The sequence below is a fragment of the Balaenoptera physalus genome, assembly GCF_965194825.1.
Source record: "Balaenoptera physalus genome assembly, chromosome: 8".
NCBI classification, from domain to species: domain Eukaryota; kingdom Metazoa; phylum Chordata; class Mammalia; order Artiodactyla; family Balaenopteridae; genus Balaenoptera; species Balaenoptera physalus.
The window spans coordinates 114365698-114383851 of NC_138887.1; the positions used below are offsets into that span (position 1 = coordinate 114365698).

The 18154-nt window shown below is 35.4% G+C and overlaps 2 long non-coding RNA genes across 3 annotated transcripts in view; one reads left to right on the forward strand and one right to left on the reverse strand.

The window, feature by feature from the left end:
* The window catches only part of LOC309666443, a 367092-nt gene that overhangs the window by 12486 nt on the left and 336452 nt on the right, over positions 1–18154 (reverse strand). The window lies entirely within an intron of this gene.
* LOC309666439 overlaps positions 1–18154 on the forward strand; it is a 242609-nt gene that overhangs the window by 8133 nt on the left and 216322 nt on the right. The gene's annotated exons all lie outside the window — the stretch shown is intronic.

Here is an 18154-nt window from a genome sequence, read left to right on the forward strand (position 1 = left end):
GGTGGTCATGATGAATTCATGTTTCCAGATATTGTTAGAGCTAAAGTAAAAAAAATCAAACATAAGCAGCTAAACATAAAAAGATATATTCTAGCTTTTATTTAACAGACAAAAAATATGGAATTGAGTTCATTTCATTTAGATATCCTTCAGTAGCTCTCCTGGCAATGCTTCCAAATTTCCTGTGGTGAGTGGCCTGATGTCATATCACTTTTATATCATAGAGTATACAGACTTCTTGCTTTCCTTGGAGAATGAGAGATGGTACTACCATGTAACACAGCTGTGTAGAGCTGCAGAATCTATGATATTCTGATGCCTTATACATTGTTTATGAATATTCCAATTAAATAAACTATTTCAACCATTTTCATAAGACCTGTTTGTGATCCAAAATTTCTTACCTTCAGCATGAACATGGAAGAGCTTGAGTTGATATTTGGTACATATGTTCTTTACTTATTAATATTCTCTGTTGTCTCTAGCCCAATGTCCTTAAGATTCATATTCCTTAAGATGCCTGTATATCTTGAGATCTTACAATCTCTGTATTTTTAAAAAATTCACTTGATTCAACATATCGCATTTTTATTTTTTAAAGCCAGCCCATCTTGATTTCTTTCTTTGATTTATTATGTACTTCAAAAATTGGTCTGGTCTCACCTTGTACTGAAAATGAGTATTTACTCTTTAGGATAAAAATCAAAAGGGGGAAGGGGCAACATAGGGGTAGGGGAATAAGAGGTACAAAATATTGGGTATAAAATAAGCTACGAGGATATATTGCACAACACAGGGAATATAGCCAGATTTTATAGTAACTATAAACGGAGTATAACCTTTAACATTATGAGTCACTCTATTGTATACCTGTAACTTATATAATATTGTAGAGAGACTATACTTCAATTAAAAAATCAAAGTCCTTAGTACAAACCAGTAGACATTACCTAACGCTATCATGCCCTCTGTTACTGCTCCCCACTGTACTCTACTTAGACTGGCCTTCCCTCAGCAACCCACATACATCAAATCTCCTTTTCATCCCAGGGCTTTTGTACATCCTCTTTCCTATGCTTGAACTGCTCTTAGTATCTCTCATTGCTTGGCTAATTCTCCCTTCATATTTCAGATCACGCATTAATATTAGTTTCTAGAGATCATGTCCATGAACTCCCAGTTTTAATATTGAAATATTTCTTTAAAACACCACAATTTATATTTGGCAATTCAGCCTCTCCATTTATATTAATTTATGAATCTGTGTAAACTTTTATTTTCATCATCTATTGCTCCCATGGACAGTAAGCCCCATGAAATCAGGGATCATATTTCCTCTGTTCAGCACTTTATAGGTGATATAAAGCATAAGGATCAGAACATAGGAGGCACTCAATGAATAGTTGCTGGGTGACTGAATGACTTTTGCTTGTCAACTAGATTTCAATGTTATCTGTGGTAGGAATAGTACTTGGAGTCCCTGTAATAGCTAAAGATTTTGACTTAATCAATCTTCATCCCATGTCCTTTTCTGTCTCTCTTCCTTTCCCCCAAATCTTATCTACTCTCTGCCTTGGTTGATCTGTTATACGAGTGCTTTCTTGGACTACATTCAGCTTCTCACCTCTCTTCTGCCATTTTAATCTGCCCTAAAATTACACACTTAGTTTATCTTCTTTCCTTTCTGATTTTACAATTTATTTATTATTCAAATTTCTCAGGGATTCATGTTATTTCCCCAGATCTGCCTTTTGAACATGCATGTTTCCTTCCTCCCTCCCTCCCTTCCTTCTTTTCATCCTTTTTTCTGCTTTTGTTTAAATTCTGAGACTTTGTACCTATCATTACCCTCCCATTGCCCCCACCCCTGACACGTGTGCTTAACAAGCAAGGCTACTCTTTCATAATTACATCTTGGAAGCATTCACTTTTAATTAGAATGGCTATGCATTCATACCCACAATGTCTGAATTGCCTCCCTCCAGTAGGCATCCTCCCATTCACAAATGCAAGCACAAGTGTCCTATTCTCTTCTGTGACTAGAAGACTTAGGGAATTTCTCCAGGATCTCTCTTTTATTCACTTTTCTAAAACTAATTGTTCCATGTTGCATGGCTTCTGTGATAGCCTCTTTATTTTGTATCTAGACTTTGCCTATCTCTCTCCCTTCGGAGTTGACTCTTTTATTTTAGTCTTCTCTTACCTTCCGCCCCAAATCTTTGATTAACCAAGTTCCTCCTGTAATACACAGTCCTTGTTCTCTAAACCTTAGCCACATCAGAGCCCTGGATTAGAGCCCCAGGTCTCCTGCCCAAGATGAGTTCACACCCACAACAGGACAGTCTTTCTTCTCTAACATTGTGTATAAGAAGTCAACAAAAGCACATAGATAAAAAGAATGAAAGTTGTGAGGAACTGGTTGAAATGGAAAAGCAAAATGTAGGTCCTGCATGAAATGGATCCTATCCTACAATTTCTGAATATTATAATTAGGTTTTATAAATTTTTTCCAATTTAACTGTGTGACAATCTTAAAAATATGTGAAATCATCCTCTTAAGTGAGAATATGTCTATATCACTTCTGCAAAATATATATTAATTCCTGCTGTAAAACATATTCTATAAAAGTTTTATAGATTTGAAGGACTCACCCCAGAGATGGGTCATTTTTTGAGATTAACAGCCTTGCCTGGAACATGGGTACAAGCGGAGGCCACATACCATAGGTGTAAATATTTTTTAAATGGAAATAAAGCCAGAAAACTATTTTCTTGCCTAGACAAAAGTCTTCCATAATGGACTGAAAGGCCCTGTTTGAATTTAAAATTCTTGGCGTCTTATAATGACTTGCAGGATTATGGTGGTCTCAGCCCTCTGGCTCTTCTGTCTTTTCTTCCTATCTTTGCTGGGCCCCACACTGTGAGAGACCTCGTGCACACATGTGGACACAAAGCCCACATGCCCGAGCTCTTTACACACCTCTGCATATGGTGGCTCCTTGGACCTAGGGATAAGTACATCTGTGACATGGCCTCTCTCAGGAGAATAGACCTTGGGAAGAAGTCTGCACATGTCCTGTATGTAGCTTTGGGATATTTGGGCAGTGGTCTCTGGCTCTAGGAGTCTGAATTATAATCTAGAAAGGTACTGGGCAACTTGAAGTGGGGACATCACTTTGATTTATAAACTCTTCCTGTTTATTGGAAGAGATATAGCCAGTAGAGGTTTCAAGAATCAGGGCAGGAAACTTTCTTCCTGGGTTGAAGGGTGGATTGGTCTTTAGGACTTATTAAGAACTTCTGCTTTGCAAATAAACCAAGAAATTTATTTTTCTTCATCTAGAATAAGAATTCAATGGAAGACCTTAGATTGGGTATGACTGTTTAAAAGATAAAAAGACCATTGTGTTTTCATTTCATAAAGGCCTCTAGAAACCTTGTGTCCATCATCAAAAATCAAATGACGTATAGTGAAATTAGACAAAGCTGAGTGCCAGTAAAAACGTAGAGTAAGATTGGCCCTGAATGCAGACTAAATTTCCTTAAGGCTTAGGGACAGAAATTCTTCAGGAAGGGTGTAGGAAATTTAGTCTTAATATAAAATAACCTGAGGTATAAGGCAGAACTTTAGGACTACTTAATAAGAGTCTTCACCCTTATTAGGTCTACATTCAGAGAAATTTGATAGGGCCAGAGAACTGAAAAATACAGTGAAACTCAGGACTAGAGGTGATATTTAAGTCACATTTAGAAAGAGCAGGAAGTAGCTTGGGTGAGATTGAGAGTCTCAGTAGATTTCACAACAGAGCCCATAGAAGTCACCTCATATTAGAATTTGCTCAGACGGAATTAGGAAAGAAATTGGTAGTCATTGGAGGGTATCCGAGTCCCTAAAATATTATGCTAACCCTAAGATATTAGGAAATCTGTTACTAGATTTCTGTTACAAATTTAGAAATCTTCCTTATAACTATTCATTCATTTCTGTATTATTTAAATTTCTTAGTAGAGTTCTTACATCACCCAAAGTTCTTTGTTTAAAGCAACAAAATTTGACTTAGGGAAACTTTAACATAAACTTAATTTACTGAAAAAAAAAATTGTATAGCTTACAGAAAAATTGGAAAGGATGAAGAACATGAGTAGGAATTAATCAAGGCTAGAGGCATCTGGGAGGAATACTTTTGTCTCCCTCTTTGAGATATTTGCTCCAGATTTAGTCCCAGGTGGGATAGTATCATTAGCTGATCTGAGGTCTCATGCCCACCTGCTAACAACCTGAGGGGAAAGAAAACACAAGCTGTAGACATTTTAGCTTCTTTACAGTGAGATGAATCTTGCTTCCCCTAAGATTCATATATTTGGATGCTGAGTAAATAACTTGATAATGACCACCATTGCTTTGAAAAGAATACATCTGTTTGGCTGCCCGAGGAGAAAAAAATAAACTTATAGGGTATGTTTATACTTGGGCATAGAAAGATATCAGAGTTTCCTGAGAGTAAAAATACAGTCTTATCAGACTCTATGACAACAAGAAATTCAGAAGAAATTAGGGGAAAGAGCAGTTAGTGAGGTCGAACCTTAGAGTGGATGTATAGTCACAATTGCTGTTCCCTTTACGTTGTGTGCCTTGAAGGGTTAACTCACCATGCTGGGTTGTCAAACCCTGCACATTCCAAAGATCTTCAGGGCTCGCCCTTGGCTGGCCCCTGGGAGATAACCTTTGAGCCACTGGATTATCCTGCCTGGTAAGAATATCTTTGTATACCTGAAACGTTGGTCCCCACCAGACAGATTATGCTGACATGATTTATGGTAAATGCCAATTTTTGCACGAATTCCTGGGGCCTTGAGCCATGTTATATCAGTTTGACCTCTGGGAGGCTCACATCTGAGTAGTTGAGGTTAGTCACATAGGTGCTGCACACCTAGGTTACTAACTCTCAAATAAAGTCCCTAGACACCAAGGCTCAGGTGAACTTTCCTGGCTGGCAACACTTCACATATATTGTCAAATGTTGTTGGGAGAATTGAATACCAACTGTGTAACTCCACTGGGAGAAGACAATGGAACTCACGCCTGGTTTCTTCTGGTCTTGCCCTATGCACTTTTTTTTTTTCTTTGCTGAATGTAATCTATATACTCTTGCTGTAATAAACTGTAACCATGAGTATAACAGCTCTTCTGGGTCATGTAAATCCTTTCAGTGAATCATCAAACAGGATTTAAGTTAGGATTTCCAAAAGATCTTGAGTTAAAAAGTAGAAGTCATTTTCTCTACTTATTAAACTTTTTCTTTGAGACTGCTATCATAATGCATTGCCTGTGATTATGTTCTGTTTTTATTTAAGGATAAATGTAATGCCCTTTGGATAGAAGGCTAAAAACAATAAAATGGAGAGTGAATACATGACCAAATGCTTACAGAAACACTGTGTAATAACGTGAGGACCAAGATAAATAAGAAACAAAGAGATCTGGAAGTTTACATTATTCATACAAAGCAAAGCAACAATACAATACTTTACATCATTCCTTTCTTAGAACGGAGTTTACTGTACACTATTTTTGCATAAATTGTTTTTGTTAACTCACCCTTTTGTTACCTTCTGTATATGTCCCTTTATTTCTTTATGAGGTTGAATTGGCAAGATGTGAGTTACAGTGACAAAACAAACATGATAAATTTCTGCTGCCCCAGTGAAATTTGTTCAGTGTGGAGTTCTTTTTCTATTTTGAATCCTAATGTTATGCTCAAGCAGCCCTTTCCATCCATCAGATAGTATGCTGCCATCTGGAGAAGTGCCACAGTACCAAGATTTATGTGTTACTATTTAAGGAATTTAGGTTTGGCAACTTCGTGCTGTTCATTTGGCCAAACAATAATATGCTAATTAACCTGCTTGACCTAAATTATACAGCACTTGAGGATGTGCAGCCAACCCAATTGCTCACTTGGCTGAACATTCCCGACCCTACAGTTTTGCATATAAGGAGCTTTACATCATAAAACAAATAGTTATTGGACTGCTCCACTTCATCATCTGAAAGGGAATTAATTATCTTCAGTTTACTAAAGGAAATTTATATTTCATTTGGTTTGTTATGATTATACCAGTATTTCACAATTAATGTGCATCAGCAAGGACCAAACATTTACTTTCTTTCCCAGGACAATTTGTATTTTTTAGTTGTTTGAAACACTGATAAGGAAGTGTAGATATTCATATTTATTTTAGCTTGAGCTTAGGACATGGACTTCAAGATCCATGTGTAGGTTTCAGAGAACATGAATGCCCAGAAGCTATATGCAAACTTTTATATGCACGTCTTTAAAGTATTTTACTGGAAAAGGTTTTCTTAAGATTCTCAAAATGGATTCTTGACACCCCAAATAAAATTTAAAAATAATCATTAGATATTCAAGACTAACGATCCTTTTTAAAATAGCTCCTTTCTGTGAGCCCATATAGCTGGTTTTCTTATGATTATCTATCATGTAATGCTGAAAAACTATTGCAGACTCTCTCACTGCCCCTACTCCCTGCCAATCTGCCACCTCAGCAGAATCCAAATAAATGAAACTCTCCCATAATCAGAAACAGATTAAAATAGTACAGATAGAAGAAAATTATTGCAAGGAAGTTCTTAAAGGGTTAAATTTTCTATCACAGGTTAAAACAGTACTGAAATTGCCCAGATTCCACAGCCTAAAATCTCTTGATATCTTGACAACAGAAGAACAGGAAAAGAACTTAGACAAAGGAAAGCATTCAGCAGAGAAAAGAAAAGTTAAGAGAGGGAAAAAGAAAAATGGCAAATAAAATACAAGGTAGAAAACTTTACAGGGGACTTAAAAAAAATGTGTAAATACTGCACGTATATAATATATAGAAGTAGCCAAAAAAGCTAGGTGTATTGTCCTGTAAATCAGTGCTTCTCAAACTTCATAGGGCATAGACATCATCTGAGACTCTTCTTAAAATGCAGATTCTGACTCTATAGTTCTGGGTTGGAACCTACCTTTCTGCATCTTTAGCAAGCTTCCAGGTGGTACTTCAGACCATACTTTAATTAGTAAGCTGTAAACTAAGATCAAAATCTAACTGCCTGAATTCCGTAACATCTGCAAGGTAAAATCAAAGCTGAGAAATTTTTAAAAACCTGTGCTAATAGCAAAAGAAAATTATGTTTGCATGTCTTATGAGAAAGCAAGAACAACTAAGTTTAGTAGAAGAATGCAGTATTATCTCGTCAATGATAATAAGCATCATGTGAAGATGCTTTCTGCCTTTGCTAGTACAGTATCAGGTAACGATGATAAACATCTTAATTCAGTGTGAATGAATTAGTGCATATGGGAAATGTTATTTAAATATTTTCCAATAACATGATCAGGTAAATGTACAAATGCTTGGCCTAATGCTTACTTTAAAAAGCATAATAATAATAATAACAGAAAAAAAGCAATTTACCAAGCAGTATAGTTGGCTTTAAAGTTCTGTCCCATCCTCCCAGTACTTCTGCTCTTTTTCATATAACTATTTTTATTAATTTGTATTCATACATAGATACCTGATTCAAATATAAATAGAGAAATGTGTATTTTTATTATTTTCTCATAAAAGGCTGCATACTATGCATACTCTTCTAGGCTTTGCTTTCTTCATATATACCACATTATGAACATATTTGCATATCAGTATGTGAGATAGGATGTTCTCATTCTTTTTTACAGTGAGATAGTACAATGGTTTATTTAACCAGTGTCCTGTTTACAGACTTTTGTGTTTTTTCCTACAATTAATAACAACGTCATACCCAAGATATTTTGTACGTGTGGAAGGATACTGTAGGACAACTCCCCATAAGTGGGGTTGTTGAGTCAAAAAGTACATTCATTTGTAATTTTGATAAATACTGTCAAATTGTTCTTCGTAGAGGTTGGTAGCCATGTAACTAGTAATATGTTTTGCCATAGCTTTACCAACAGAGGATGTTAATGCTTTATTGGACTTTTGTTAAACTTATAAGTGAAAAAAATGTAAACCTGTGTAATTTAAATTAGCATTTCTCTTGTTATGAATTAAATTCACCAACTTTTTATGTGATAAAGAATCACTTCATCTTTGGGGGAAATATTTGTTCATGTTTTTTATTCATATTTCTATTGTGTTATTGACATTTTGTGATCACCTCGGTATTTTATCTTTTGTTTTTGGTGTTTCTGCCATTGTAAGTAGAATCTTTTCTTCCACTGTGTCTTCTAAACAGTTATATATGTGTGTATATATGAGAGTATATGCTGATTTTAGTTTATTAATTTGGTACTCAGTCATGAAACTGAATCCTTGTGTTTTTTTATAGTTTTGACTCAAAATAGAGTTTAGCAAGCTTACTGAAAACCAGAATCATATAGGATATATACATATGTATGTTTATATATATGTTATATGTGTGTATATATGCATGCACTATATATATAGGCATACTCTCTCTCTCTCTCTCTCTCTATATATATATATACATATAAAACTATTTTTTAGATTCTACATACAAGTTATATGATATTTGTCTTTCTCTGATTTACTTCACTTAGTATGATAATCTGTAGGTCCATCCATGTTGCTGCAAATGGCATTATTTCATTCTTTTTAATGGCTGAGTAATATTTCATTGTATATATGTACCACATCTTCATTTATTCATATAAAGAAGGCTTATTTGGAAATCACAAATTTAGCAATAAATATTTGTTCCAAATAGAAAAGAAATCTGTGCAGAATTGGACCATTATATTTAATAAAGGAACTTTATAGAGGTACAGTATAGATAATATTCAAATTTAACATTATAATTAATGTCTGTGTTGTTTACTTGTTTATTTACAACAAAAAATAAAATCACTGTTTATCATAATATACAGATATTCATATTCTTATATCCTTTCTCTCTTTTTCCTCTCTTACATCAAAGAAAACTAGGGATAATCTTCACATCTTGGAGTTTAGGTCAGGCCCTAGGCAGAAAAGCAAAATTATTTGAATAAATAACAGGTGTCACCAGAAGTCACCATGGAAACACAAGAATAAATGTTTCTGTAGAAACTCTATGCTTCCCTATTCATATTTATGACGGTATCTATTTATGATACTATTATTATTTGCTTTTTATCATATATAACAAAATCTGAAGCTAGAAGAGTTAGGACCACAAATGTGTCCAAAATGTAATGTAAGACGTATCTATCCATCTAATCATCAACCATCTATCCATGCATTCATTCAGCAAATATTTAGTGATTCCTGTTTTTACTAGTCACCACTCTCTATCCCAGGGATACAGTAGTAAATAAGAGAGATAAAACATCTAAGCCCTGAAAATTTTGATATTCATGGGAATAATTTAAAAGTAAAATCAAACATAATTCAATTATATGGTTTCACATGGGGCTAAGAGCTCAGAATTAATGTTATAATTTTGGATATGTTAAATGTGTACTGTTAAGCCATTTTACCTTTCTTTTTCTTCCCAACATCTTCTGACCTATTTAACCTAATTACCTTCTTAAATATCTATCTACTTTACAAAACCAGGACTTCTGGAAATATCATTTTCTTTCCTGTTTCACACACACCCCTAATGCTGTATGTTAATATTTCTTCACCTTATTTTCTAAAATAATGTGTTTTTTTTTGGATCATTTTTAACTGGAATGTGTAAACTTATTTGTTTGAATGTCTAAGTTTCTTTGTTTGTGATGGGTGGGAGTGTGGGGGCCCCAGGGATAATGACTGCCATCGAGGCCAGTTCTTCACATCATTTGTTGTTTCTCTAAGAACTGTCCTTAGATTCAGCCTTGGGGTGAAGGGGAGCAGAATATGTCACCCCACAATGTGTCACTTTGGCCTGTGGATTATTTTGAGCCCAAGGAAATCAAGATCCAGCAGACTCAAGAAAAACTTTTACCTCTCCCTTAACTGCCTGAAAGAATTTAGACAGGGGGCCAGGCCGGGAAAGAGAACTGTTACCAGAGATCACTTTTTATCTGAAACACTCACCTGCATGGCAGGGCAGACATCTGATTACCTAACATCTGTCCCTCTTGTCTTCCTGTGAATTGCCCTCCCTGTGAAGCCCCAGGCCTCTGTCTCATTTCTTAGTTTGGGATGGCATGTAAACCTCATTTGTTTGACCACCTTAGGGCCTCATACTTTTATTGGGCTCCCATACACACACAATTAAATTTGTTTTTCTCCTGTTAATTTGTCTTGTGTCAACTTAATTACTAGACCAGCCAAGGAACCTAGAAGGGTAGAAGAAAAATTTGATTCTCCCCTACAGGGTATACAATTCTTCTTCATTATCCCTGGGGCCACCACACTCCCACCCATCACAAACAAACAAACTTAGACATTCAAACAAATAAGTTTGCATATTCCAGTTAAAAATGATCCAAAAAAGAAACATTATTTTAGAAAATAAGGTGAATAAATATTAACATACAGTATTAGGGGTTGTGTGAAACAGGAAAGAAAATGGTATTTCCAACAAAAAGTGCTGGTTTTGTAAAGTAGATAGATATTTAAGAAGGTAATTAGGTTAAATAGGTCAGAAGATGTTGAGAAGAAAAAGAAAGGTAAAATGGCTTAACAGTACACATTTAACATATCCAAAATTATAACATTAATTCTGAGCTCTTAGCCCCATGTGAAACCATATAATTGAATTATGTTTGATTTTATTTTACTTTTAAATTATTCCCATGAATAATTTTTTAAAAATAAAATAGGGCTTCCCTGGTGGCGCAGTGGTTGAGAATCTGCCTGCCAATGCAGGAGACACGGGTTCGAGCCCTGGTCTGGGAAGATCCCACATGCCGCGGAGCAACTGAGCCCGTGAGCCACGACTACTGAGCCTGCGCGTCTGGAGCCTGTGCTCCGCAACAAGAGAGGCCGCGACAGTGAGAGGCCCGCGCACCGCGATGAAGAGTGGCCCCCGCTCGTCGCAACTAGAGAAAGCCCTCGCACAGAAACGAAGACCCAACACAGCCAAAAATAAATATAAATAAATAAATAAATTTATAAAAAAAATAAATAAAAAATAAAATAAAATAAAATAAAATTGCTTTAAATATAAAAAAAAAATAAAGTACAGCTTTGCATAAGTGTTAGAAGACTGTGCATAGATTAAGTATAATAACCCAGGATGCTTTGCAGAAATTTGCAATATCTTAGAATTTGTTTATATTACTTTATAGATTATTAAAATATCCAAACTCACAGAATGAAGAAAAGGATACATTATCCTTCCATCTGCATTATCTGCCTGGCTTATGAAATCCTTATGATATACATACAAAAGGAGGTATGGATCTAATGACAAACTAGGCCAATAACTCTTTTTCTTGAGGTGATAATCTAAATGGAAAGCATAACACCATACACTTTGCTTTCCTTTTGAAGAAGGACCTATTTTGATCAGGTGTGTCATGACATTTAAACTACTGACCATTGACTAGCTCAAATCCTATGCTTGGTGTTGACAAATATAGGGCATTTTATTGTAAACTATTTATATATGACCAGGAGTCATATTTTACTTCCATATTCTGCAAGGATGCTTTATGGTTGAATTGAATTTGGATGATTGAAAAAAATGGATGAGTTCTCTTAATAGCTTGAATTTTTTTACAATCATAAGAAATCAAACAGATTGTTAGAAAGTTACCTTTAATTTATATCTAGTGTTTACTCAGTAAATAATTGAATAATGATAAAGCATCTCTTGTGTTTCCTTAGCCATAAGAAAATAAACCCATAAAGGAAACTTCCACTGGGGATCAACCTTTTAGTACTCATCATTAAGTAAAGTGAAGTATGCTCAGAAAGGAAAACAAAGTAAGAAAAAAAGAAATAGCTTATTTATATTGATAAATGTTTTTACCTCACTAATTTCTGAAGGCCTATTAAATGAAATATTGGAATATTCTCTCACAGGAACACGTATAGACACACAAATAAATACTGCTTTGCTGTTGTTTAAGGCATTAACATATACGCCAAAGATCTGAACTCTTGTTTGAATTTTGCAGGTTTACCCTTGGGACATAAGGCTTTATCTCAATGATGAAGTATAAGAACACCCTAGATTTACAAGGGTTACTTTTAAAATAGGGTTTAAATATGGACAGATAACATATTTTTCTCCAGCATCATGCATTGAACTTCCAAGGGGAATAACTATTTTAAGTAATTCCCAACAATATCATTTACTGGCACACTGTCATCCTTCTCTATTACTGAAGACAAATCATTTCCAGTTGTGTCTAATAAGAGAGAGTTACCCATCCATAGTAGTTACAAAGTCTATTGATATCATGATATTTTATCTTCATTACTGATAAACAGACCCGCCGCTAACTGAACAAGGCCTCCTCTGACCACAAAGGTTAACTTGTTTTTCTTGGAATAGAGTTAATGAGCCTATGAACCCATGATTCATATTTGTTATGGGCAGAGATTGAGAGAGGCTGGCCACTGGCTAACCATAGTAAGAGAGACAACTATTCCATGAAGGCCAAGTTCACAGCTCCCTTCTGGAGGCAGTGAGGTCATCTTAACACTGGTAATGTAATTGTGGGAGGAATATTTTCCTGGCCTTCTCCTTTCAAGGTGGTTGATACAGCCAGGATTCTCAGAAGGATTCCCAAGCCATAGAATACATCCTAAAAAAAGTAATTTTTCAAAACCTTTAGAGAATTAAGAATCTCTAAAAACATATCAAGCCATATACATTTATTATATGATAACTATCAATATTTAGTAATGTTTTCTGTATGTCTGAAAACCAGTATTTATATCTTTTTGGTGAGCATCTCTGTATGATTTACTGATTTATTATTTTTTTCATATTATTCAATTAACTGGTATCTCAATGTCTTTTTGCTACTTCTAATAATGAAAGTCACCCTTGCTTTGGTAATAACAAAGGGATAACTCGGAAGCATGCCTTCTTGATTCTGGGAAAGTACTTTGCTTTTCATGACTGAACTTTGTGTTTTTGCAGTTTTAATCTGGTTTTCCAGGCCTATTCTTTTTTTTTTTTTTGATACTTGAAATGATGAATGCCAGGAAAAAAAGATGAGCTATATGACCATAAGCATAAACTGTAAAATCCTTAAATTGCTTTTAAATTATCATATCTTGGACTGCATATCTGATCCAGCACCCAGCAGTCAAGAACCGTTGATTATAAGCATTATTGGTACGGCAGGCATGTCTTTATCAGGAGTAAGGCATTCTGGAAATATAGCTCCAGGTCAATTGTCAGAATATATAGAAATCAATATTGGTCTCCCGAGGAAGAAGAAATATATTCTTTCTTGAAGCTACTAAGTTTCCACGCACATACTTGACTACATATGGCACAGATCAGAATCCTTATCATTACTGGTTTTTTTCCCTTCAACTATTAAGCAGCTATGAAGGTGTTTGCAGCTATTCATCTAGCAGGGTTTCTGCCATTGGTCTCATACTGTGAAAATAACTACCAGTTCTTTTGGACATGAAAACTCATGGCAGAAAACCTTTGTTATCAATATTATTTGTGAAACTAGGAATTTGAGTGGCCATCAGGACTATTCCTAATGGTAAATATTAGGACAATGGTAAATATTACTGTACATCTTTCTAACCATAAAATCATTTTTCCCCATATTTCTTCAAGAATTATGAACTTTACAACTCTAAGACTTAGTCTAAGCCACTCAAATGTATTTGGATACCGAATGAGATTTGATTGACCTTAGTATTTAATTATTCTTGAAAATACTTCCTTGTAAGAGAATTTTTTTTGCAAATGTCTGGTATATATCTATGTGTATAGTACAGGAGAGAAGATGATTTTCATGCTTAACCTTCTTTAGAAACATTTAATTACAGGACTTGGGATACTGGGATGCTTGAGAGAAGGATGGGAAATGGATATTGGGAAATACATAAAATAGTAGTTCTGGTAAAACATTCTTCAATACCATTTGGTGTTTGGCTTATTTGATGAAGATAATTCTTATTGAATTGAATGTTCACATATAAGGCTTTATAAGATACTTTCCAACCATCAAAAATGGTTAAACCCATTTAAATTATTTTTTCTGCAGCTTGGATTTGAACGTTTCATTGCTTTGTGAGGAAAACTAATGTTAAAAATTTCCATTTCTTTACATGTAATATATAAACCCATTTGAGATAAACTCAAAGATAAAAGATTTTGCTGTAACCTATTCAAAGGTTGTCAGATTTAGTGTAAGAGGTTGTGCTAAAATAGAAACTTATTTTAATTGTTTCACTTTTCACATATACATATCCTGTCTTCTCAATAAGATTTAAATTCTGGATAGTGGGGCTTATGAATTACCTAATGCATCTACAAGTCAGTTAGGTACTGAGTAAATACACGTTGATGGTTATTTTAGAGGCTGTTGAGGTCCCACCCAGATCTCCTTGACTAGGTTGACTTAGGTGCTACTTATGTTTGTTGCAAATGACTCTCTGTTGCACCGTGTTTGGAGGATTGTCTTGGGCTGTTGGGAGTTGCCTTGCCTGATGAACCCCAGGGAGGCTTTGTACTCCCTCCCTGGGGATATAACAGTTTAGCCTCCTTGCTTTGGGCAGTACAACTGTGGTGCAACTTCTGCTCCAGAGCTCCCTGTGGGATCAAGCTGATCTTGACATCTCCTAAAACCACCTCTTTTTCCTAGCTTCTTCCCCCAAGTATGCTGCTTCTCTCATTCACTTACAGAATTCCTTTGAGATTAACTTGAAGTCATTATAACTCTGTATTCTCTAGCACAAATGAGAGTAATTTTTGAATATAGATTTAAAGAAAGAACTCAGCATGAAGACACAAGGCATCTAGTGATGGAAACATGGACCTAAGAGGTGGTGAAGGTTAAAATTAGTATGTAGGGTCTTAGCCATTCTGAGGTTAATGTTATTTTTGCTTTTGCAATTATCTATGTAACCCTCTCTTTTCTTACTGTGTAATAATAATAATTAAGTTGTAAGTGGATTGTACCCATGCTTATTGTTCCCAGAGGTGGCCACATAAATAACTTTGGTGTTTTTCTGTTGGTTGGAACCCAGAATGGTAAAGTGCCTGTTATTTTCCGAAGAGTGCATATTCTGCTTTTTCCCAGAAGATGCTGCCTGGGCAGGTGGGGATTGTCTGGAATGTGGCAGATTGTGTCTTTAAAGGAGGCCACTTCGAAAACTACATTAACACGTTCAAGCCTGTAGGATATTATTTAATTTAATTTAGGGCTAGTCTTAGCCACCTCCAAACTGGTGAATTACTCTAAATGATACAGTAGAGCCTTGAATGGGTTAGTGCAACTTGCAAACATGCCACATGAACCAAAGAGCTGCTGACACCCAGGAAGAGTCCGGTGCAGTGCGTGGGGCTGGCAGGATCCAGGACAGGACAGCTCTGGTTGGCCTTTTCTGAGCGGAGAGTGATCTGGGCCAGCCTCACTTCCAAAATCCTCCCTCCTTTGTGCTGTGGAGGTGTGTTTTACTGAATGATAATCTAGGAGTCTGAAGGAGTTGATGGAGTTTCCATTTATTTAGAAATAGATGAGACTTTGGCATGGTTTGATCTGTGATCTAAAAAGGGAGATTAATTATTTTTAGTCTTTAAACAAAATCCAGGGTATTCTGAATCTTATAGCATAGCATTTGGATAAGTTCTCTAGGGCTGCCATAACACAGTACCACAAATTGAATGGCTTACGCAATAGAGATGTATTGTCTCACAGTTCTGGAGGCCAGCAGTCTGAGATCAAGTTGTCAGCAGGGTTAACTCCTTCTGAGGGCTGTCAGGAAAGTCCATTCCATGTCTCTCCCTTACTTCTGTTCTTTTGCTGGCAATCTTTGGTGTTCCTTGGCTTGTAGAAGCATCACCCCTACCTTTGCCTTCATGGTCACATGGTGTTCTTCCTGTGCATATCTATCTCCAAATTTCCCCTTTTTTATGGTTACCAGTATTTTTGGACTAGAGCCTACCCTAAATATTTCACTGTGATCTGATGACCTCTGTAAAGACCCTATCTCCAAATAAGGTCACATTCTGAGGTACTGGGGGTTAGGAATTCAGCATTTGAATTTTGTGGGGATACAGTTCAACCCATAAAAGCATTATCAGAAAATGCTTTTGTGCTGGTGGATATTACGGTTTGAAGTCACAAGACTTCAAAGAAAAGCCATATTTAAGGATACATCTGACATAACAGATGAAATACCAGTATACTGAAAAACAATTCATTGTTAAGAGAAATTAAATAAGATCTAAATAAATAGATAACAGTTATCCCATATTCATAGATCAGATGACTTAATGTTGCTAAAATGTCATTTTCCCTCAAACTGGTAGATTTAATGCAATTCCAATTTTAAAGGAATCAAAATCTCAGCATGTTCTTTTGCGGAAATTGAGGAGCAATTTAGGTATTTATGCTTAGGTGTTAAAGAATTAAGTTGATCTAGCACATTATTATTATTGTTGGTTCATGAAAGGACCCTTTCATTTTATTTTATTTTGCTTTATTTTATATATTACTACTTACCTTCAGCCCTCAATTCAGTTACCATCCTGTTATTTGTTTATTTTTTGCATGCAATTAGTGATATTTTATTATTCACAATATTTTTAGTAAGTAGACTTAATGATAAGGAAAATCATTTCTGCGATTGTATGTGAGTGTGTGGATGTGTATATCCATGACTCTGCAAAGTCCTCTAATATTTTCCTTCCTTTTCTTTTTCTTTTTACATTTTGTGTAGCCGGGGCCATGATTTTCCTGTGATGATTTTTTAGTCAAATATAGATATTTGGGCTCTTTGGTAGTGAGCACGATACAGTGGAAAGAATTCTTACTTTAGAATCAGAGAGCTGGGTTCTAATTCTGGATATGCCTGTAGTCTAACTCTGAGAATTTGAGCAAAGTAGTTTCTCATTTCAGACCTATTTCCTCATTCATCCTCTAAACTGCTTGGCCAAAAAAAATCTGTAACACAGTAGTTTCCAGAATAATTTCAAAAACAATCAAGATCAAGGAAAAAATATAGACCTGAGTAGGATTGCCAGATTATAAAATTCTGCTATAACTGAAAACATATTTTTCAAAAAATTATGCCCTCTACCAAGGGTTCATCTTCTACATCTTCAGTTCCAATTTGGATTCATCTATATCCATCCATTCAGCAGCCTAGCCAACGTTTACAACTATAGGTTCTAAAGGTTCTAACACAGAACCTGCCCCAAACTAAATTCAACTTCTTCACCTGTGCGGTAGTTCCTCCTTCTGTATCCCTGTTTGATTAATAATATCAACATTCTGCTTCTCAAGTTTGAGATGTTCAAGCCTTTGGCTTTTCTCTGCCATCTTTTGTAAAGTTCAACCAGTCATAAAATCCTCTTAATTTGAAATAAAATACATCCCTCATCACCTCTCTTTACCCATCCTCACTGTCACTGCCTTAACATCGTCCCCAAATATTGTTCACCTTCATTTTTGTTTCAACTTCCCAATTGTTCCTGATACTTTCACTTAACCTCTCCTCAAGTGCCTTTTCTAATGTTATCCTCCTGAAGATGGAATATGATCGAGGTAGTCATATGCCTATATTTTCCACTGACTAAACAGTAAGAATTAACATCCAAAATTTGCAGTTTGGTGGATTAGACTTTTCAAAGTATTTTCTTCATTTATTTTTCAAGTCTCAATTCCCAGTTTCTGACTGACACCGTATACCTTACCGAATATATTTAAAAAATTTTCTGAACATATCATAGTGGATGAACTCTTGCCAGCCTGTGTCTTGTTTATTCTTCTGGGAAAGTCTTTCTTCTTCTTTGCCTGCTAAATTCAATGAACACAGATAAACATTACCTCACTCAATAAACCTTCACAAAATCTCTCCAGGATCAGTCATTCCCTCCTTTATTCCCTACCTGCATTTAGCACTGTGATATTCTGAGGGAAAGAACAATATTTTAGTCATCACTGTATCCCAAGAGCCTCCTATCATGCCTAGAAAATCAGATGAATTAAAAACATATATTTATGCAAAATAATCATTGAACTGTTGA